The sequence below is a fragment of the Canis aureus genome, chromosome 11 (assembly GCF_053574225.1).
Source record: "Canis aureus isolate CA01 chromosome 11, VMU_Caureus_v.1.0, whole genome shotgun sequence".
In the NCBI taxonomy this organism is placed as follows: domain Eukaryota; kingdom Metazoa; phylum Chordata; class Mammalia; order Carnivora; family Canidae; genus Canis; species Canis aureus.
The window spans coordinates 49,346,548-49,369,958 of NC_135621.1; the positions used below are offsets into that span (position 1 = coordinate 49,346,548).

At 44.0% G+C, this 23,411-nt stretch overlaps 1 long non-coding RNA gene across 1 annotated transcript; it reads left to right on the forward strand.

The window, feature by feature from the left end:
* Positions 1–215: 215 nt before the first annotated feature.
* On the forward strand, positions 216–23,228 carry LOC144323064 (uncharacterized). Its single transcript, XR_013388610.1, has 3 exons — positions 216–314; positions 1,618–1,732; positions 22,281–23,228. It is a non-coding gene; the product is annotated as an uncharacterized LOC144323064 (long non-coding RNA).
* The last annotated feature ends 183 nt before the right edge of the window (positions 23,229–23,411 follow it).

Genomic DNA, 23,411 nt, shown 5'->3' on the forward strand with positions numbered 1-23,411 from the left:
TTGTCAGGTGGTTCTAAGCGCACAAGGCACATGCTAGAGGTTTCGGTGACTGCATCTCCTCTTGCCCCTTCAGACCTAGGGGTGGTCAAGTAGCTGTTACTTATTGCACTGCCTCTGTGGTTTCCCTACATCCTGCCCACACCTTTGTAAATAGCCCCTTTATTCAACTTTCTTCAAATTACCCAATTTGAGTGTGCCATCTGTTTCCTGCCCAGGTCTGGCCTGATATAAATAGGAAGGCAGGAAAGCAGTTAGCTCTGAGTCCTCCCTCCCTGCGTGGGCAGCATTCCTCATGGGCACAGGACCAGTCACAGGTGAATCAGAATGACCTCTCATTTGAAGGGCTTCAGGATGTTCTCTATATATGGGGAGGGGGTTGACACTGCAGAGTGAGGTTGACCCCCCAGGCTTAGGGCCTTCTGAGTCACACATGACAAGCCACAAGGGTTTTGGTGGTTGAAAAGATCCAAGGCCTTCTGGGAGAAAGGCTAAAGGGAAGAAACAGAACTGGGCGGGACAGGGGGAGGGTGGGATGTGGGGGTTAGTGGAAGAGGCGGGCTCCCAGAGCCAGAGGGCCTGGGTTCAAATCCCAGCTCCTCCACTTAACAGATGTATGACCTCTGGCAGTTCATTTAACATTTCCATGCCTGACTTTCCCCATCTGTAAGGTTGGATAAGAGTAAATGAGTCAATGAATGCAAATGTCTGGCCCACATTAAGGGTTATAGTACTGAGGGAGATCAGACCTTTGAAAATTTTTGACCTTTGAAAAATATGAGGCAGGGACGCCTGGGTGGCTGAGTGATTGAGCACCTGCCTTTGGCTCAGGACATGATCCTGGAGTTCTGGGATCGAGTCCTGCTTCGGGCCCCCTGCAGGGAGCCTGCTTCTCCTTCTGCCTGTGTTTCTGCTTCTTTCTCTGTGTCTCTTATGAGTAAATAAATAAAATCAAGAAAGAAAGAAAAAGGAGAAAGAAAGAAAGAAAGAAAGAAAGAAAGAAAGAAAGAAAGAAAGAAAGAAAGAAAGAAAGAGAGAGAAAAAATGCAGGGCAGATTCACCTGCCCCAGTGCTTGGGGACGACGCACTGGGAAGTCAGAAAGCAAACCGAGCAGCAGATTGCCGCAGCTTGGATCCCGGGAGCAGCGTGGAAAGCTAAGGGGGGCATGGAATCCTTCCAGTCCCTCTCGGCCCTGTCCTGATTAGGCTGCCATTTGAGGACACATAGAGCAGATGTCCATCAGAAGACCAGAGCAAGTGAAGTTGCCAGAAAGATCTCACACGGGGTGAAGAAAATTCCCTTCCCTAGAGACTCTCCTTCTGTGAGTTGTCACTTCGCTCTCCCGCCTTGTCAGTTTGTCCCTCCAGAAAGGAATAAGTGTCATCAGCACACAAGGATCCTCTAATATCTCTTATCTTAAACTCTTCTGTGATTTCATGTCCTCTTCCATTTCTCTGGTCCCATAGCAAAATTTCTTCAGAATTGTCTGTAAACACTTCTTCCCTCCTATTCTCTCCTCAATTGATCCATTGGCATTTCAGTCCCAAATTGCTCTCCCAGACTGCTCACTCTTCTCATCACCAATACACTTCACGTTGCTTCCTTTTTATCTTTTTCAGCCTCTCAGCCACATTTGGCCCATTGGGACAACACTCTGCGTTGATGCATTTTCCTGCCTCAGCTTCCGTGGATGTGCCGGATCCAGGAGGCCTGGATCCCCCCCTGCCTCTCCAGGTTTGTCAGCATGTGCTGGGCCAGCAAGCCTGCTCCCTGGGAGCTCTTGGGGTATGTAGTGTGGAGAGATGAGCTCATTTAGCAGTTCTTCACGGCGCCTCAGGAAATGGGGGGAAACTTCCATCTTTGCTGATCACTGGACACATGAGGCTGATGGGAGCTGGAGAGGGAAAGGTGGCCAAGGAGAAACTCTGGAGATAGTGCAGGGATGAGCTCTGGTCCGTCCCACCTCACAGCCCTGACAGCTCACAGCAGTCAGATGTTAACATTGATCTCTGCATCTTTATGGACAACTGGGCCTTATTATTCCTTTTTTACAAGGGAATAAAAAATGGAAGCAGGGAGGGTAAGGAATTCATTAATTTTCTTAGTCAGGGTCAGGAGAGGCCATGCCCCAATAGGGCCCTGTGCAAAAGAAGCCTTCATCCTTCCCCACTCATGCCCAGTAGGGTCTCTAGAACACAAAACGCAGTCTACAGCACCTACCAAGCCTTTGTCAGATTCCTCTCTTGAGCAAACCCAGAGCAGATTTGGGACCAGAGCTTAGTCCCAAGAGCTTAGCATCACTATTCTTTGTCTGTCCTGGGTACCTTGTTTTTGTGTACTGCGGGAAAGTGTTGGGGCAAAGAGGGAATAAGGAAGGGGGTGAGACAAACACAGGAAACAGCTCTTTTTACTCTTGTCTGCAGAGACTGTGCCATGAGGATGAGAGGCAGGATCTCCCTCAGTGAGAAAAGCTCTAGAGAAGCCAGTGGTGGTCTTTAGACTTTACATATTATAAATGTCATGGCCAGGTTTTCAGAACCAATATGGAGCTCTGGTGGCAAAATGTCTGAGGGTTTCCTATTCCTCTTTGCTGCTTGGAAGCAGCATCCAGGGTCTCTGGTAAGGGATGTTTTAGGTGAGGATGGTGGTTTCGTTCCCCATTGAGGCAATTTTAGGAGATGGGGTTTCTGGTCCTTGCTTCCTTCTGTCCCATACCCTTGAACCAATAGCCTTCTTCTGCACACTTATCTTCATCTCTTGCATCATGTCTCTGAAAGCTAATGAGAAGTAGAATGTAGGGGCACCCGGGTGACTAAGTTGGTTGAGTGTCCGACTCTGGGTTTTGGCTCAGGTCATGATCACAGGGTTGTGAGATCGAGTCTCATGTCTGACTGCGCCTTCAGTGAGGAGACTGCTCAAGATTTTTTCTCGCTGCCTGTCCCCCAACTCATGCTCATCTCTCTCCCTCTCTTTCAACTAGATAAGTAAATAAATCGTTTTCTTAAATAAAAAATGTGAGCTGCACTGCATAGTAACCAGATGGTTTGTTTGAGCTCACCTACGCTCTCAGAGCCTCAGTTTCCCCATCTTTGAAATGCAAATAATAAGAATCACCTTGTGGAGTTATTGTGAGGATCAGAGTCAATATTCATTTGGTTTTCACACATGTGCATGGCTGGTGCTCAGTAAGCAGTGGCTGATATAATAAAGCTCCCACTAGGCTTGCCTTTTACCTAAATCCCTTCCTATATAAAAAGATCTGGTGAATCACTTATATCAACAAGGATGCTTTCAGCTATAAGCACAGAATATCCAACTGAACTTAAGAGTAGGGGAAATATATCATCTACTTAAGAAATCCAGAGGTAGCTTCAGGGATGTCTGATCCACAGCTTAACAATATCATAGGGGCCACACATTCTTCTGTGTCTCTGATCTGCATCCTCGGCCTGGGTGCTTCGTCTCCTAGAGATCCTGGAGTCCTGGGATCGAGTCCCTCATCAGGACCCGATCATGCTTTCAAATGATGGGCACAATTCTAGATGTCACTTGGAAACACAACCACTTCCAATAGTGGGAGAGGACTGTCTCTTCCTGTGTCTGCCTTTTTAACCAAGGAAATCTTTCTGAGAATCTACCTGGCATACTTATCATATCTCATGAACCAGAACTTTCTCATGTGCTTATGTTTGAACAAAAAGACAATTGGTACGGTTGGTTGTTCCAATCAGCTTTTATCCTGAAGCAGGAAGGATGGTTATTGGATAGACAACCAACCAATGATCTGCTCCACTATTTGTTTAGCAATATTAAAAAAAAAAAAAAAAAAAAGGTTTATGGAGCACATATTAACTGCTTGGGCTCTGGAGGTACTGACATCATAGTTTTATGTCAACCACTGAAAATTTAGAATGTAAATGTAGAGATCTTGACTCACAGAGAGGAGATGCTCAGGAAATGTCCTCTGAAGCAAGGAGCCAAAGGGCAAGGTGGAGGTGCCAGGTTCATTCATGGCCAGGAAGCAGTATCTTGGAAGCAGGGCTTGCCAAGAAGGTGAGGGAGCTCCCCAAGCTTCAAGCTGGCACTCAGCTCCCAATTATGATTCCAGAATTATTAGCTTTGATTCTGTGAGAAAGGAGCACATCAAAGCCAGAATCCTATGAATTAAAATGTTGACTAATCGAGCTAATTATAGTTCAGTCATCTGAATTTTCACACAATGAGCCTGAGTTCTCATGAAAGCCTTCTCTTGGGCAGGAGGAGGCTTTGATGATGAAGCAGCTATTTATGTCCTAGACCCAGTCCTCCCCATTCTGGCCAGGGAATCCCTGCTGGAGTGCCTTTTGCCCACTCAAACCCTTTATGGGTTCTGTTCCAGGTTTCTTGAAAGCTGAAGCAAGCTCAGTTGAGGGGGAAATCATAAAGATGTTGGGAGCAAGATTCTCCTCCCTGGAGAAAGATCTAACCAGTGTGTCAGAATGTCATGATGAGATTCTCTTCGTTTTCAACTTTATTCCAGATTTAAAAATACGTAGGTAATTTACATAGCCTAATTATACTTTAGAGAGAAATTTCTCACTTAACATGTCTCAGTTATCAGATGCAGAATGGTATAATAAATTTTAATCACTGTTTAGATGTTCTTTGCTGCAGAGTTAGTAATATAGACTAAGCCTAAATCTTTGATGAGCTACTGACTACAGTTTTGGTTGTCACAACCAGGGAGGATGGATACCACTGGCGTCTAGTGTGTGAGGCCAGGGACACTGCTAAACATCCTCCAATATGCAGTTTAGACTCCCATGACAATGATCTGACCCAGAATGTTAGTAGTGCTGAGGTTGAGGAACTCTATGTTAAAGGGTGAAGGTCCACTCAACACTGGTCATCCATTCAAGGTCACAGCAAGTTTGCTTAAATGGTGTTACCTGCCACCAAAAGACATGCTTTGGCAGGTTCCTTTACATTGTACATTTGTGAAAGAGATCTAGGAATAAAGAAATGGGTGAAATCCATGGCAATCTAGTCTCGGGTCTTATGGAAGATGATTAATTCCTCCTGGCCAGTGTGCTTGCTTTTCAGATAGCTAGCACTTGATGAATAACGATAATGTTTATGGATGCATGGGCCCCTGACGAGGCACTTCTGTGTGGACAATTAAAGCAGTAGATATATAGAATATGATCCACTCAGTACGTCCCCAAACTACCTCTTTTTAAAGGAAGTTTTAATTAATTCTCTTGTAAATACTACAGAAGCAATAACAAGTTTTAAAATTGTGCAAGATCTAGGTATGAACTAAAGACTCTTTTTATTAAAATTAACTGTTATCAAAATGTATGCAGATCAACGAAGGGAGCTTTAGGCCTTCCTCTAGCTTCCTGGTCCTCCTGACCCAGGGTATTTGGAGCTTGAAGTTAATTTGTCTTTTCAACACACTTTTAACTGTAAATATGTTCTGTTCTGTCTTGTTCTTTTGAAGAAACACCACTTAAAAATTGTTTTAATGAACACATGCACGTAATTAAAAAATATAGGGGTGCCTGAGTGGCTCAGTCGGTTACACATCTGCCTGCAGCTCATATCACAGTCTTGGGGTCCTAGGATCGAGCCCCACATCGGACTCCCTGCTCAGTGAAGAGTCTGTTTCTCTCTCTCCCTCTGCCTCTCCCCCCAACCAAAATAAATAAATCTTTTTATAGAAAGTCAAATAATATACTAAAAGTCCAGTGAACTTTGGCAGTTTCCTTCCTCATTTCCTCTCACACCCCCAAGTCTTCCCGGGTTTTTTTTCTCGTATTTACATATTGCCGTATTTTAAATAATCCGCATGCGCTATTCTTTTTTGGTTCCTGTATTGATAAATAAGGATTTAGTGCTCTTTTTCAGTCATCCCTTCCCTATTCCTCCCTACATTCTCATATTATAATTTTTGATTAAATTAATGTTTGGCGTTTACATTATTATATACATGCAAGGAAAGCAGGGCATCATAGTGTACTATTATTTTTCTTTGTTACTTTTTATTTTTCCTGATATTAACAATTGCCTTGCTTGTTCACTGGCAACTACTTTAAATTTCTTTCCAAAGTATTGCACTTGTGACCTAATTTCTCTTTGCGAGGCCAAATTTAGCTGACATTCTGAGTTTTCAGCCCCCAAATGCCCTCTACCTCAGGTCTCACTAGAAAGGAGACTCTGACCTAAGATGCAGCCCATTTCCCATCATTGGCTGTCATTCTTCAGTCACAGCTTTTCATCTCCATTTAAGAACCTAGCTCCTGGGGTGCGTGACTGGCTCAGTCTACAGAGCATGCGACTCTTCTTCTTGGAGTTGTAAAGTCGAGCCCCTTGTTGGGCGTAGAGTTTACTTAAAAGAAAGAGAGGGAACCCAGCTCCAGCACTTTCTGTGGCTTCTTGCTAGGGGCCACATTAGAGCAAATACATGAACCCTCGACACAACTGTACCCCCAGTCACACATCTGGGATTCAGTTATTAAACAACCAACAGTGGTTTCTTCAGAAAGTCTTAAGGGCTGATCGTGGCTCCAGTACAGGTGATCACAAATTCAGTAGCTTCTAAAAACTAAAATCAGGGGCGCCTGGATGGCTCAGTGGTTGAGCATCTGCTTTTGGCTCAGGTCATGATCCTAGGGTCCTGGGATTGAGTCCCACATCAGGCTCCCCGCAGGGAGGCTGCTTCTCCCTCTGCCTGTGTCTCTGCCTCTCTCTCTCTGTGTCTCTCATTAATAAATAAATAAGATCTTTGAAAAAATAAGTAACATTTAAAATAAAAAATTTTAAAAACCCCTAAAACCTAAAAACACATTTCAGCTTTCACAGATTGCAGCCTCTAAAACCTTTTCTCCTTTTTGGCTTGATACTGTTGCTAGCTGCCCTTTGGATCCACAGACTTTAGGTTGCCTAACTAATAATCTTGGACTGTGAACAATCCAGGGGTTTGTTTAGAAGGGTGTCAAACCAGAAGCAACCCTCTCTGGTTTCCACTTTCTCTGAGCATGGTCTACCATACCCCCAGGATTTATTGCTTTGTTCCTCATCCTCTCTACAAGTATCGATGCTGTTACCAGTCCATGGAAGCCTCATGTTCCTGCCTCCTGTGGGTCTGTCATAGAGGAGGAGGACTCCAGTGTTGAGGAGAGCAAACCTCATTCAAAAATTTGCATGGTTCAATTCCTGCAGAGGAAGGGCCCAATTCAGCAGAGGATCTCCATGAGAAGAGCTCATCTCCTGAACTGTGCTGGCCTCTCAGGATGCCTGTAGCAGTTCCAGACTTAGCTGATCTGGCCCTGGCCCGCCTGCTCCCGGAGGATGCTTGATCATGTCAGCTTCCTGGCTTTCGCCTGCCATGCTCGTGTCTATTCCTGTCCCTTCTCTCATGGAATTTCTTCTCATCCAAACTGAGCAGTCAGGGAAGGAAGTCAGGCAGTCTCTGCTGTAAAACCTTGAAGTGTCCTAATCTCTCCCCAGACTCAGTGACCCCTACTGCTAACAGAAAGATGGATGCTGGAGCACTAGCACAGGATCTTTTCTTGAAATGCAGCTCTGGTTTCTTTCTACTGCTACATCTCTGCTCAATTCTACACAGAGAACAAAGGGATTTTTATGGCGGCAGACACACCCCACATTCCTAGTTTACAGAATTTATTTTTAACCAGAACTACATTTAGAAAGATGTGAGCAACTATAACTAGTAATAATAGACGGAAGAGGAGAAGATGTGCGTGTGGATTCATCTTCCTGGATATGTGTGGCTCCACTTGATATTTAAAATGGTCTCGAGTTCCCTGGGCTCACAGGCACTGTCTGATGGGGGAGGTGGTAAGGAGAGAGACAGGTGGGAGTGGGGAAGCTGACCTAGGATTAAAAATTAATTGTGCTCAATTTTTAAATTAGATCATTGTAGGCAGATGGCTATGAATTTTAATATGATTTCATATTTAACTTTTTCTGAGGAGATTTAAACTCTATTATTCACCAACTGGGCAATTTATGAACTCACATTTCAGCTTTAATTCCACCTCAGCGCAAGTAGAATTATAGGGCTGGACAAACTGTACCAATCATCCTCCGTTGTAAAGAACCACACCCAAAGCCAACCAGGGCAACAGGGATCCCTAACACATTTTTTAAGACTTCTAATTTAAGGTATTCTACAGCCAGTCTCCCTTAGGAGCAAATTCTGGTGTTCCACTTTTCCATTCTGTACTTCCTCTTTCCCTGCTCCATGTGCCTGGGTCAACAGAGGAACCACCACCCCGGTTCCAGGCTCCATCAGCCTCAGCCTCAGCCCCTCTGGGCGCCCACATGCCTGTTCTGTGGGCTGTGAAGTGGAGCGCACTAGATCAGGCCACAGCCCTGGGCCAAAGGGGGAGAAGACTAAATAGGGAGGGCCCTGCCCACTTAGGGTATGGGAACTAACCTTATTTTGGAGGCTTGTCCCACGAGGGAGTTTGGTCTCTTTTAGACACAGGGCCCAAAGGGAAAAGAAAGGCTGGGCAAGGAGTGGTACTACAGGGTCCTCCTTGGATGGTGTTGTATGACAAGGATAGAGTGCAGGCAATAGCAGAAATGCAGGGATTGGATCCAGTAGAGATGTGGTCCTGGAAGAGCTGAGCATTTGTAAAGGTATCAGCAAGTAGATGAGGGCACAGAGAAGAGTATGCTTTCTTCTGGGGAAAGAAATCTGCAAGAAGGCCAGGTATCAGGATCCTGCATAAGCAAGCTGGGGGTCAGAATAATTGTCAAGTTCTAGAGGAAAGATGGGATCACTTCTAGTGGCCGTGGCTGATGCAGCTCTTCTCATCATGCCCCCTCTCTCTGGACACCTGATTGCATCTTTGGAGTCAGTGACCATTTTGATGACTTCCTATTTTAGATCTCCAGTCTATCCCCCTTTCCTGGACTCCAGACCTTCATATCCAGCTGCCCACTGGAGCCCTCCCACTTTCATGTCCAAAGAAACTCACCAGCTTTCCCCAACATGCTACTCATCCTATGTTCTTTGTCCCAAGGAGAGCACTTATTCTTTTTGTTTGTTTGTTTTTGTTTTTTGTTTTGAGAGCACTTATTCTTGACTCCTCCTTCTCACCCACCATATTTAGTCTTTTATCAAATCCAGTTGCATCTGCCTACTGAATAGCTCCTGATTTTCTCCCTTCATCTTCACTGCTGAAGCCTTAGTTCAGGTCACTAACACCTCTCACTAGAATTTGCACCACAGCCTCTTATCTGTTCTGCCTGCTTCTAGACATGCATGTCCTTTGCCAATCCTTCCTCCTAAATGCAACCTTGATTGTATCTCTCTTGCTTAAAATCCTTCACTTGGTGCCCATTGTCCCCAGGAAAAAGTGTAAAACCTGTTAGTGTGACATAGAGCCTCATGACCTGCCCCTCTTGCTGCCTATCATCACCTCCTGCCCCTGCCGCCACATCATCCCTCAACTGTACTGAACTCCTTGCAGGTCCCTGAGGAAGCCCTAATTGCTCTGGACTCTACAGCTATGTACACAAAGTTCTCACTTTCTTCCTCTGAAAAATTTTTGCTTATCTTTTGGGATTCAATTCAAAGTATCATCTCAAGGATTTCTTCTTTGGGTAGGCACTTCTCCATGTGCTCCCACAGCTCCAGACTCCTTCTGTCCTCCTGGTTGTATCTTCCTACCAACCTCCAGGCAGAAACTGGATTTTTTCACTGAGGAGCAGTATGCCAATGGGGAGAGACTGTGGGCTTTGGAGTCGGCCAGACCTGTGTTTGAAAACCAAATCTGAATTAAGACACCCTGGACAAGATTCTTATCATCTCAGTATCTCTGTGTCATTAGCTGTAATCCTCCAAGCTGTTATGAGGATTAAGCATGGTAAATTTATGAAGTACTTGGCATTGAGCCCAACACATTGTAGATGCTCAGTAAATGTTGGGTGAAGGGAATGTAGGAACAGAAGCTCCAAATAGGTGTAAGGGCTTATGGTCAGTTGTGAGAGATGCCTATGTGGGTCACTGTGACCTTGGCCATTTATGCAGAGAGATGGCGGGATGGGGTGGAAATAAGGCCATACTCTGACTAGAGAGGAAAAGCTAACTGAGCAGGAGTGAGGCAACATCCAGGCTAATGGAGAGCAAGACAAGGCAGACCAACAGTGAATGCAGGAGGTCTCCTCAAGATTGCATGCAGCATTTGACTATGACAGGGCCATTGCTGAAGGCCTGGCTCCAAGGGTCACACTTGCCAAGTGCCGTAAGCTGGCACTGAACAGTGGAAGGCACATTATCACCCTCACTCTGGGGCTTTGAAAACACACTTAGCTGGTCCCCATCTCCAGGGGTTTGGTTTCAAGTACTGTAAGGTAGACCTGGGACTGGGCATCTTTAAAAGGTCTTCAGAAAATTCAGATGTAGGGGCACCTGGCTGGCTCAGCTGGTGGAGTGTGTGACTCTTGATCTCAGAGTTGTGAGCTGGAGCCCCACACGGGGGGGTAGAGATTACTTAAAAATAAAATCTTAGAATGAATGAGCAAAAGGAAGGAAGGAAGGAAGTCAGTCAGTCCAGATGTAGGTAGGGCTGAGAATCACTACTCTAAGGTGAAGGCAGCCTAGTCTGAGAGGTGCGGGAGTACCACACCTCCCAGACCAGTAGGAACTAAGTTTGCCCCTAGGCTCCCAGAGTGTCCCCTCTGGAAGGAATACATGGCAGGGGCTGGCTGCTACTTTCTCACCTGCCCTGGTTGGGACTAAGCTAAATTAGAGCTGGCCCATCCACAGATCAAGTGGCAGGGAACAGGAAAAGACAATGGCAGGAAAAATAACGCTAATGAATACACTCATCCTGATCTCAAAACTCCATCCTGCTTCTGCAGCCCCTCCCCTGATATAAACCAATTGCTCTTTAGGAGAAAGGCGGTCTTTTGGGAGGTGATGGGATGGAACACCTTGCTTGCCTTCATATCCCCTCCAACAGCAGAGCAGGAAGCCAGTGAGGAGCTACTTTTCACTTCTGGGGAGAAGCTCAGAGATGGCAGCGTAGGGCTCAAGGCCATTCTAAGAATGTAAAGAATTTTTTTGGATAAGAAGTGAATTCCCAGCCAGCTGCAGCAGACTCTTAGTTTGAAGATGTCATAACCAAGAATGATCAAAAAGTAGGGGAGGAACTCATTAAAAAATTAGAATCAGCTGACACTTATTTGAAAAATGCCTAGTTATCTACTCTATGGATTTCCACAACTTATACCTAAAACGTAATCAAGATGCTGATACCTATTATAGTTCACAAGAGATAGCCCCACCAAGAAGTGGCATCATGAAGAGACTTCTAGTAAAAGCTGTCCTTTATTTTATCAGCCTGGTCCTCCCTAGACCCTACAAATATTTAATCATGCCAACCTGATCAAAAGTCATTGATCAAGGGTTGCATGCAATGAGTTGCATGCAAAAGTCATTGATCATTGTTTGCATGCATTGCAAACAGCCTCCTTCTCAGCCTCTGCCTGGGAAAAATAAAAAGAGAGGGCCACTGGATCAGCAAGAAGTAAAAGCAAAATCTCTTCCCCTGGACTTTCAATGCAGGGGCATAGCCCAAGGGAGGAAAGCAGATGAAGTAAAAAACAAAAACAAAAATAAAAACAGAACAAACAAAAAAAGCAAAGGGTAAGAGGATAACTTGTTACTAACTTTGATGTGTCCCCACCTCCCCAGCCCTGCTCCCCTCCAGCACCTTCATACTCCTATATACACACCTACTCCTCTTCCCATGTTACTGTAAACTCAATGCTGTACAAAACTAAAGCTTTTGTGGCCACAAAGTATTCCCTGCCCACGCCCCCAAAGCAGGAAATTTTGTAAAGTGGTTCACGGTCCTGGAAGGTATCTAATTGTAGAGAGACCTGAAAATAAAGGGTCTCCTGTCCCCTGTGGGCAGAGACTCAATACAGACTATTTTAGTTCAATCATCTCTTCCTTTTTGGAAATTAGCAGCTCAAGTCTCTATTGATTTAACATGCTGTCCCTGTGATGCAGTGGGGATTTCACACAAGTAATGAGGACAGGCTGTTCTGTGATTATTTAACCCTCTGGTCCTTTGTTTTTGTGATTTTCTCTAAAATGAAAACAGCCTGAATATGTGAATGTATTAGAGGGAACAAAACCAATTCTTGCAGGTCCTCTTGTACATTAAATAAATATATCCAACTACATACATTCAATATATATATTGAAATGTACTGTAGCAGTAAGGAAATTTGAGTCTGTGTGTCTACAATGTACTCCGAACCACAGATATTCGTGTAAAGGAGCAGCCTCCAGGATGCAGTAGGACAATAGGAAGAGACAGAAGGGGGAATGGGAGGCAGGCAGTGAACAGGCTCCTTGATTTTCTTTCTCAGGTCTGTGCCTCTTTGTCTTTGAGTCGTCTGGGGCTATGCTTGCTTGTGATGATATCAGCTTGCTGAGGGCAGAAATTAGGATGGTGAACTAAATCAGGCCCCATAACTTCAGTGTAGGGAGAAGGAGGACGAGGGAGGCGAGGAGGCTGGAGCTGCTGTTTAGAGTACAGTAAATGGAATAATTGTCAGGATCGATCAATTACTTTATACAAAATTGAATTGTCAGGGAGGATTCTTCCCTCTTTGGAAGGAAGAAGCAAAGTCCTCTATTCCTTGTGATTTCAAGGACTAGGAAGGTCTTCTAAATTAAGGGAAGGGAGAATAAAACGAGAAGCCTTATTACCCAGGCCATTTGGCAGATGTCCCATGGACACCCGCTATGGGCAAAAGCCTGAGCTGGGCCAAGGAGAAACTCCACTTGTGCCATGGACTTGGGAGTTGCAGGGGTGGAGAGGTCACACTGACATCCTGGCTTGTGCCAGACAGTGTCTCAGTCTCACACACTATTATAAGTTAGTTAAATTTGTCTCTAGAATCCTCCTCCCCATGCTTACCTTGTCCGGGGTCATCGTTGTGTGGTCAGCAGATTTTGCTCCTGGGGCTCCCAGCCTCAACTGTTCCCTTTCATTTCCCCTCCCCGAGCTGATCTGTTCTAGTTTCTTCTGTCAGACTCCAAGCAGGGCGGTAGAAAGAACACCTGGTTCTGCCCCTAAAGGGTGAATTTTGGCCAGTCATTTCATTTCTTTTGAGTCTCAGCTTTTTCTGCTAATCAGGATAATAGTAACACTTGTCTTGTCTTGTGAGGATTAAGCGAATGATGAATGTGAAATTACCTACGGCAGATTTGCATAGAGAATGTCGCACATGCCAGGCACTGCGATGAATGTGGGCTGTACCATATCCCACCTCATCCTTCCAACAGCCAGTAATGCAGGCGTTCTCCTGGCCATTTACAGTTGGGGAAACCGAGGCTTAGAGAGATTAAGTAATTTGCTCAAGTCACTGCTAGTTTATGGAAGTGTCCAGATTTGAATATGGTTTGAATAGTCTTACTCTAAGGTCCATGCTGGTAACCACGGTGCCCCACTGCCTCTATAACCGCCCCTGTAGAATGCTGTGTCAGCAGATCATTTTATTAGATACAGCTAGCACACAGTACCGTTCGTTCTTAGATTGGAAGGTACCAAAGATCATAGCATTTACATATAAAAAAATGCAGAGCAATTGACTTACATAGAACACAGGTTTTTACAGGTGAAAGGGGTTTTTGAGATGATCCAGGCTTATGGTTTGCAAACTCTGCTTCCCAGAGTAAGTTCTGCTTTTATCTCTTTTCAAATGTATTATTAGGGTGGGGGGACAGGGTAACTGGGTGACAGGCATTAAGGAAGGCAGACAATGAGATGAGCACTGGGTGATATATTACATGGTAAATTGTATTTAAATAAAAAAATTAAAAATATTAAAAAATAAAGTAACAAAATAATAAAAAATAAAATTCATTGTTATTTCTAGGCAGCATTTTGTCTGAAGAATAAATCTAGGGCTTACCCTTTTCTAATTCACTATCATTTTACAGTGGTCTTTTAGGGGAGCATTTTACTAAAGCCATAAGAGAGAGACACAGGGCCCCTGGGTGGCTCAGTTGGTTAAGCATCTGCCTTTGGCTCAGGTCATGATCTCAGGATCCTGGGATAGAGCCCAAGTCAGGCTCCCTACTCAGTGGGGAGCCTGCATCTCCCTCCTCTGCCCTTCCTCCCCACCCCTCTTGGTGCCCTTTCTCTTTCTCAAATAAATAAAATCTTTAAAAAGGGAGAGAAAGAGAGAGAGAGACTCATGGTTTCCCAACTTCTGTTCCAGGTCTCTCTTTACTCCTCAGTCCTATCGCTTGGTACAATGTGTCCAATATAGTAAAGATTTGGGAATATAAAAATTAACAGTCAGGAGAGACTTCTGCAGAGAAATATCTTGAGAAGGCACATAGGTCTGGCTGATCTAAAGCAAAGGCATGGTAACCAGTAAAAAGTAACGAGGCATGGTAACAAATAATTTTAAAAGATTTAGGAGAAGGACTTAGAAATGATGTCAGTGATGACTATGATGAAGTTGTCTCCTATGGGAGTAAGCAGAGAAATACCATCACATCACATGAGGCCCTTAAATTCAAGGATTCATTCATTCAGCCATCATTTATAAAACGTCTACTCTATACCAGGCACTGTACTAGGCAGAGGGACCACAAAGATGAAAGACAGTGTCCCTGTACCCAAGAGGTTGATTTACTGGAGTAGGGGATGAGATCCAGAGGCATTAGCATGGTGAGAGCAGTGACAGAGATTTACAGGGTCCTGGGACTACTTTGAGAATGGACATTTTATCCTGCCCCTGGTAGCAAGAGGGTGGTGGTTAAGTAACCTTCCTGGAAAATAAAACATCTGAGGAGAATTCAAATTCGAGGAGACTGACCTAAAAGGACACTGTTCTCGCCTTAGGTAGAATTGAATTGAAAAGTAGAAACTTTTCAGATGAAGCAGAGATAGGCCATCCCGTTAGGCTCCTTGACCATAAGCCACAAACCGATCAAACCCAAACCACACTGCCTCAGGGGTGTTGCTAACTACAAGTTCTGCTTTCAATTACTATAAATAGTTTTTAAAAGATGATTTCTTCTCATAGAGATGAAAACAGCGATTCCTCAGAATGAGAGCCAGGTGGCATGTTCCTCGTAATTACTTAGATCTCACCTCCTGTGAGTGATTTCCAAATAAGTGTACGCTATGGGAGCCATGCTACATAGCTACTAGATGCTTGACAAAAAATACAAAAATGAACTGTACTAATTATAGGAGGCTAAATTGCTAAAGGAAATGGACCACAAGATACAATGGCTGAAATCCAGCACAATTCATCACTCATGGAACAGGACAAATAGACCAAGATATCAACAGCTTTCTTCTACTTGAGGAATCATGCTCCACACTCCCTTCTCTAGATTCCACCTCCTAGGGCCTCTGTCTTGGGGTGCCCGGGTGGGTGGCTCAGTCTGTTGAACATCCAACTCTTGATTTCACTTCGGGACTTGATCTCAGGGTTCTGCGAATGAGCCCCTCATACCGGGCTCCACACTCAGCACGGAGTCTGCTTGTCTCTCACTCTCCCTCTTCCTCTGCCCCTCCCCCTGCTCATGTTATCTCTTTCTCTCTCTCTAAAATAAATAAATAAATAAATAAATAAATAAATAAATAAATAAATAAAATCAATCTTAGGGCCTCTGTCTCTCTCTATCCAACTAGAGGAAGGGGAAAGTAAGTGTGAATACTTTTTTTAAAGAGCTACACCCAGGGGGCACGTGGGTGGCTCAGCTGGCTAAGCATCTGCCTTTGACTCAGGTCATGATCCTGGAGTCCTGGGATCAAGCCCCGCATCAGGCTTCCTATCCATTGGAAAGTCTGTTTCTCCCTCTCCCTCTGCCTGCTGCTCCCCCACTTGTGCTCTCTCACTCTCTGTCAGATAACTAAATAAATATCTTTAAAAAGAGAGAGAGAGAGAGAGAAAGGAGCTACACCCAGGACTGGCACATATGGGTTCCCTTCATGTTTTATTGGCAAAGATTTGTCACGTGGTCACATATGGCTTCTGGGGTTGGTAGGAAACGTAGTTCCAGGCTGAGCAGCTCCCACAACTCTGTTGATACAGATGAGGAAGATTAGGGTAGGTAGCTACTGTCTTCATCATGTAGATGGAAAGAAAGAAAATGGACCATCACAAAAAATCTAAGTTAGAATGTTACTAGTAGGGCAGCCTGGGTGGCTCAGCAGTTTAGTGCTGCCTTCAGCCCAGGGCCTGGTCCTGGAGACCTGGGATGGAGTCCCATGTTGGGCTCCCTGCATGGAGCCTGCTTCTTCCTCTGCCTGTGTCTCTGCCTCTCTCTCTCTCTCTCTCTCATGCATAAATAAATAAAATCTTAAAAAAATATATAATGTTACTAGTAAGAGTGCCTCCGGGGTGCCTGGGTGGCTCAGTTGATTAAGCATCTGCCTTTGGCTCAGGTCATGATCCCAGGATCCTGGGATGGAGCCCTGAATTGGCTCTCTGCTCAGTGGGGAGTCTGCTTCTCCAACTCACTCTGTGATCTCTCTTGCTTTTGTACTCTCTCTCAAATAAATAAATCAAGTCTTTTAAGAAAAAAAGTGCCTCCAGCTCCAGAACATTTTATAAATACTTGCTTGTAAAGTCAATTGTAATGTCAATACCTGACCACACCCTTAAACCTGTTAATAAATGGAAAATGTGGGACTACAATGAGGTGATTGTATGTTGCTTGTCAAAATCTTGATTAATTTTTTAGAATTATTTAAGAAATATGACAACTAGATAAATAATGTTAACAGCAGGAAATCATGGGAAGCTGTCAGAATTTTTCAATCAGAGCAGTTTTTTCACCCAGCAAATTTTTTTCAATGTCTTTCTGTGCTAAATACTTTGGGGTAACCTAAACAAAGAAGATACTATCAGGCCTCCTGGACAGCTCTGTCGATTGGGCGTCCAACTCTTGCTTTTAGCTCAGGTCACAATCTCTGGGTCCTGGAATCAAGCCTTATGTCAGGCTCCATGCTTAGTGGGGAGTCTGCTTGAAGATTCTCTCTCCTTCTTTTACCCTTCCCCCATACTCTCTCTCTCCTAAATAAGTAAACAAATCTTTAAAAACAAAAAGATGCTGTTATTTAAAATTGTATGTATGTATATATACAATTAAGATTTAAGTAGAAGTGATGCAAGGCAACGATACTGTTGATTGCCAGATGGATTACACAGAAAAAAAGGGTAGGTATGGTCAGAAGGCATAGAGAAAGCAGGATTTGAGCCAAGTCTTAAAGTGTGGGCAAAGTGTTGATAGGCATAATGGTTGGGAAGGCATTATATGCATGAAAGTTCCTGAATCAAAAGAGAATGAAACACATGTGAGGGACAGAGGGGCGATCATCATGAATGAAGAAAAATGGATAACAGTGATTCATTATGGTGGTGACTGTCCATGAGCAAGGCAAGATGAGAGAAATAAGGAGTTGAACTTCTGCTTCCTAGGAGGAAATGAAGAATGAGGTAGAAAGTAGTGTGTAGCTTAAAAAGCTAGGTTAGGCTAATACACCTCTTTATTGAAACATTTTGAAATACCATTTAAATAGGTTATATTTGGGGGCACCAGCCTGGCTCAGTTGGTAAAGAATGTGACTCTTTACCTCAGGATGGTGATTCAAGTCCTGCATTAGGCGTGGAGATAGATAGGTAGATAGATAGATAGGTAGATAGATGGATAGATAGATAGATAGATAGATAGAATTTACTTATTGAAAATATTTGAGGAGCACCTGGGTGGCTCAGTCATTAAATGTCTGCCTTTGGCTCAGGTCACGATTCCAGTGTCCTGGGATAGAACTGCACATCGGGCTCCCTACTCAAGTGGGGAGCCTGCTTCTCCTGCTCCCCTTGCAGTTCCCCCCACTTTTACTCTCTGGTTCTCTCTCTTGGTCAAAGAAATAAAGTCTTTAAAAATTTTTTTGACTTCCTTTTTACAAGCCTGGAGATGACTTCAAGTTTTGAAGCACTTGAAAAATACTTCAGGCTAAAAATAAGATTCTACTTAGCATGATGGTGACTGGTACAATTCACTTAATAAGCCAATAGATGATTGAATTGATAAATTGCTTGATAAACACCTTAAGATAGGTTCAGAGAATAACCACAGGGCATGCAGAATTCTAAAAATTTTTTTATTTTTTAAGGAATTTATTTATTTATTTATTTATTTATTTATTCATGAGAGATACAGAGGCAGAAAGACAGAGACACAGGCAGAGGGAGAAGCAGGTTCCCTTTGGGGAGCCCGATGTGGGACTTGATCCCAGGACCCCGGGATCACACCCTGAGCCAAAGACAGATGCTCAACCACTGAGCCACCCAGGCATCCCTAAAAATTGTTTTTAATTAGTTAATTATTTTATTGAGAAAGAGAGCACGTGAGTAAACAGGAGGGAGAGTCAGAGGGAGAGGGAGAGGGAGAGGGAGAGGGAGAGGGAGAGAGAGAACCCCAAGCAGACTCTGCTCTGAGCATGGAGCCTGACATAGGTTGCAATCTCACAACCCTGAGATCATAACTTGAACTGAAATCAAGAGTCAGACACTTAACTGACTGGGCTACCCAGGTGCCTCAGGGTAGGCAAAAGTCTAAAGATAAGCCCCAGATTCCTGTCCACTGGTTTTTCAATCAGAACTAATTTAGTAATGCTATGAAGAAATTTTGAAAATGTAATTACAGTTCCAAGTTAGTTGACCTGAAGATATGGAGAGTTGAGCTATCAAGCTGAGCTTTTTCTCTGGCTGGTAGCAGAAGAGGAAGTCAGAGAGATTGGAAGGGAAGGATTCCCTGGGTCACTGTTGACTTGAAGTTGAAGGAGAACATGTGAGAAGGAGTGTGGGTAGCTTCTCTGAGCAGACAGTGGCCCCTAGATGACAACCAGCAAGAAAATGGGGACCTCAGTCATAAGATACCAAATGCTACCAATAGCTCAAATGGAGTTGTAAACAGATTCTTTTTGAGAGTCTCCAGAAAAGAGCCCAGTCTGGTCAACACTTTGGATTTTGACCTTGTGAGACTCTAAGCAGAGAGCCCAGGTGGGCTGCCCAGAATTCTGACCCACCGAACCGTGAGCTAATAAATGAATGTTGTTTTGAACTGCTAAGTTCATGGTGATTTGTTACACAGCAATAGAAAACTCATATAAATGGATACCTGAATTCAATTTAAGCAGGGGTTGTATACTTCAAGACTCGGTTCTGATCCTCTGTGAAGTCTGCTGATCATCCCCAGAGTGATCTTTTTCTCCTGTCTAATCCTATAGGATCTCATTTTTACTGTTCTGAAGTTAGATATCACGTATTGCCTGGCAGTCTGTGTACCTGACCTTCCTTATTGCCCCTAAATGGTAAGCTCCATGGGGGAAAGAATCGGTTCTTTACAGTCTCTCCTTCTTCTACAGTCTGGGAATGTCAGAGGAGGTGGTGGGCAAGCCAGGTTTTTTGAGAATCTTCTATCAACAAAAGCAAATGAAATGATCTTGAGAAGGAGCAAATGGCTATCGTTTTCTCTCAGTAAATAAGACTGAGACAACATTCAGTTGCTAAGATCAAGGTTACAGATCTCCTGTGAGTGCCAGGGTGCTATCGCTACATAATGGGCAAACCAGAATGACTGGTCTGACTCAGAAAGGTATAATTGAGACCCTTCCAGTTATGAGTCTGTTTTATTCTTAGTGCCAGTTATTACCCCACCACCATGGCTTCATCCTGCCCCTGTTTGCTGCTGAGGCTATGACCGTGGCAGGGTGACGAGGCCTAGCTTACAAATTACAACGTTCTTTTCTTAAGTAATCATGTGAAAACAGTCTCGCTCGCCTCTAGATGCAATATCCTTTATTTCTGAGAAACTCCTTAATGCATGTGTATTTCTAAAATGGGTGGATAAAATCTTCTTACCTTTATTCATGATTCACTAATGCAAATAACTTAAGTTCTCAAAGCTCATCTTATATACCCATAGACTGATTCTGTAGCAAGGTAGCAGTGTGCTCACATAGTTCTGAAAGAGGCATCAGAGGGCCTGCTCCCGAGCTAGGAATTAATTTCTCTTTCATTCCCCCGTGGTGGTCCCCTTTTGAGGCGACCTATGGTGCCAGAAGGAGTGGCCCTAGGGTGGCAGGCGGACAGTCCCTGAAATAGAAGGTTTGCTTGGGACTATTGTTTAACCTGAAATTGGAATGCCCAGTTTTCAGAGACTCTCAGGACACTCAATGGTGGTTTTATTTGTTAAGGTTCAGAAACTAAATCAAATGCAAGTTTGGAAAAGATTTTTCAGATAAAGAAGATTTTAAAATGTACTAGCAATATCTTTGCTGGCCTCGTGTGCTGCAATGCCCTTTTATTTTTAGATGGAGCGATCTTCCCCTTTTCCAGTTTTGTAGTAATTCAGAAAATATCCTGAAGTCCTCCTGCTCAGTAACAACGCCACCCACCCCCCTTCAAACCACATTCATGTCCAAATTCGGGATATTGTATCTTCAAAATATCTTTCAAAACCATTCTCAGGGCACCTGGCTCTCAGTAGAGCTTCTGACTCTTGATCTTGGGGCCATGAGTTCGAGCCCCACATTGAGTGTAGAGATTACTTGATACATGCACACATAATAAATGCCTTCCTCATTTCTCCATCCTTCTCATTGCCTTGGTTAGGGTCCCCAGTATTCCAGCCATCCTCTCCTGTACACCAAAGCCAGAATGATTTTTTTTTAGGCTTTATTTATTTATTCATGAGAGACACACAGAGAGAGGCAGAAACACAGGCATAGGGAGAAGCAGGCTCCCTGTGGGGAACCCACTCAATCACTAAGCCACCCAGATGTCCCCAGAGTGATTTTCTAAAACATTAGTCCAGTTCTGTTTCACTTAAAATCCCCTGTCCCACTGCTGACAGAGGACACTTCACACGCCGCAGCCAAGACTGATCATGCCTTTGGTTCACCAGCCTTGTCTCCTGCCTTCATCCTCTTTCTTTATTTCTTCAATGTTTCTCAAAATGTAGTCCCAAGACCAGCCCTAAGAAAATCACCGCATACTAAAATTACAATTCCTGGGTCCTGTCTGAGGTCTACACAATCAAAAACTATGGGATGTGGGGCCAGAACTGCGCTAAATCCAGCAGTGATTCTCAGGCAGCACGCAGTTTGACAGCTGCTGGTAGCCTTTCCAGACTACTTCTTCACGGTGCCACATTCTCTCTTCCTGCTTTTGTGCCCTGTGCCCTGCACAGACACACACTTCTTTGCCTAGCTGAATTTGGACTGTGCTTCTAGAATTGTTCCTTTTTTTTTTTTAAGGTTTTATTTATTTATTCATGAGAGAGGCAGAAACACAGATAGAGGGAGAAGCAGGCTCCTTGCAGGGAGCCTGATGTGGGACTTGATCCTGGGACTCCGGTCTTGGGACCCCAGGATCACACCCTGAGCTGAAGGCAGATGCTCAACCACTGAGCCATCCAGGTGTCCCTGGAATTGTTCTAAAAGCTCTTTAATAGTCACCTTTAGGAAGCCTGGCCTGACTCCCCTAGGCTGCATTGCCCTTAAGGCAAAGAATTGCAGTTTGTAATTGCTGCCAGTTACCTGTCTGTCCCCCCACCAGGTAAGCTGTTTACAGACAGGGGCTATTTCTTGCATCTCTGTCCCCAGAGCCTGGCAGAGTGCTGGGAATGTAGTGGTCCCTGTTAAGTATCTGTGAGTGTATGAATAAACAAACAAATGCACAATTTTCAGATCTTATTAGGAAAACCATAATCTGATGAGTTGTGTGTGGTTTTTTTAAAGAGTTTTATTTATTTTTTTCATGAGAGATACACAGAGAGAGGCAGAGACACAGGCAGAGGGAGAAGCAGGCTCCCTGCAAGGAGCCCAATGCGGGACTCGATCCCAGGACCCGGGATCACACCCTGAGCCAAAGGCAGACACTCAACCACTGAGCCACCCAGGAGTCCCTGATATAAGAGTTAAAAATTAAAAGGAGTTCATGGGGCACCTGGGTGGCTCACTTGGTAAGCATCTGCCTTCAACTCAGATCATGATCCCGGGGTCCTGGGTTTGAGCCCCACATTGAGCTCCCTGCTCAGCAGAGAACCTGCTTCTCCCTCTCCCCTCTTCCTGTGTTCTCTTTCTCTCTCTCTCTCTCTCTCTCTCAGATAAACAAATAAAATCTTTAAAAAAAAATTAAAGAGAGTTCTTAAACAAAGGGAATTTGTGCTTTTCTCTAATGCAGAATATGGTAAATTGTCATTTTATAGATGAAAATACCTGCTTCTCTGGAGTTTGAATTTCTTCTGGGTGGTGTCCTGAGTTCTGATGCACTGTGCCACGGGAGAGATGGATTCATCTGGGTGTTAGACAGTCCCGGGCTCAAACCTCAGCCCTGCCAAGTACCAGCTGTGAGACTTCAAGCAAGTTGCTTAATTTCTCATTACGTGAATCAGAAAAGTCTTTTACATATGCAGAGAAAATAATATATCTACTCATAGAGGGAAAATGGGATGTGTGAAATAAAATGTATAAGACATAGCAGGTGGTGAAAAAATGCATATTCTTTTTCATTTATTTAAAGGAGCTTAGATCGTAACTGAGTCTCTACTGTATGTCAAGTATTTTATTAGATGTTGGGCATGGAAGAGGAATGCAAAAAACATACATAGAATGATATATTCTTATTCAAGAGATAGTGTCTCAAAGGAGCCTATGATGTAATAAGGATTATAAAAAATTTATAAGTCAACTTTATTAATTTTTATGGAAAAACCAAGAACTCAGCTACAAGGAGATTGCTAGTGGTCTTCCAGAATTCATCTCTCCTTATTTCACAATGTTAGAACCCCTCAGTGTAAGCCAAGTACATTGCCACATGGAAAAAATATGACATTTTCCAGTCTCCTTCACAACGAAATGTGATCATGTGCCCAAATTCTGGCTAATGGGATATGAATATAGCATGAGAAGATTCCAGAAAACATCCTTAAAGAGAGGGAGTCTGCTGTCTCTCTCCACTATCTCCTGCCAAGGGTCAGGGCCCTTGATGGTTGGAGCTAGAGAAGTCATCTTGGGCCATAGTGTAGAAGCTGGGTATCGAGGAGGGAGAAGCAGCAAAAATCCAGGAGCCTGGTCCCTGATGATCCTGTGATGCTATCATACCAGCTCCAAATCGCCTGTTTATTTGAGACACAAATAAACTTTAATCCACTGTTGTTTGGCTTGCCTTCATTCACAGCTGAAGTTAATCCTAACCCATACAAACTAATACTGACTCACAAAACTTCAAGCTGCCTTTAAGTTTTTAATGGAGAAAGGCTTAGGGAGTCCTGGGTGGCTCAGTGGTGGAGGACTGCCTTTGGCTCAGGGCATGATCCTGGAGTCCCGGGGATCAAGTC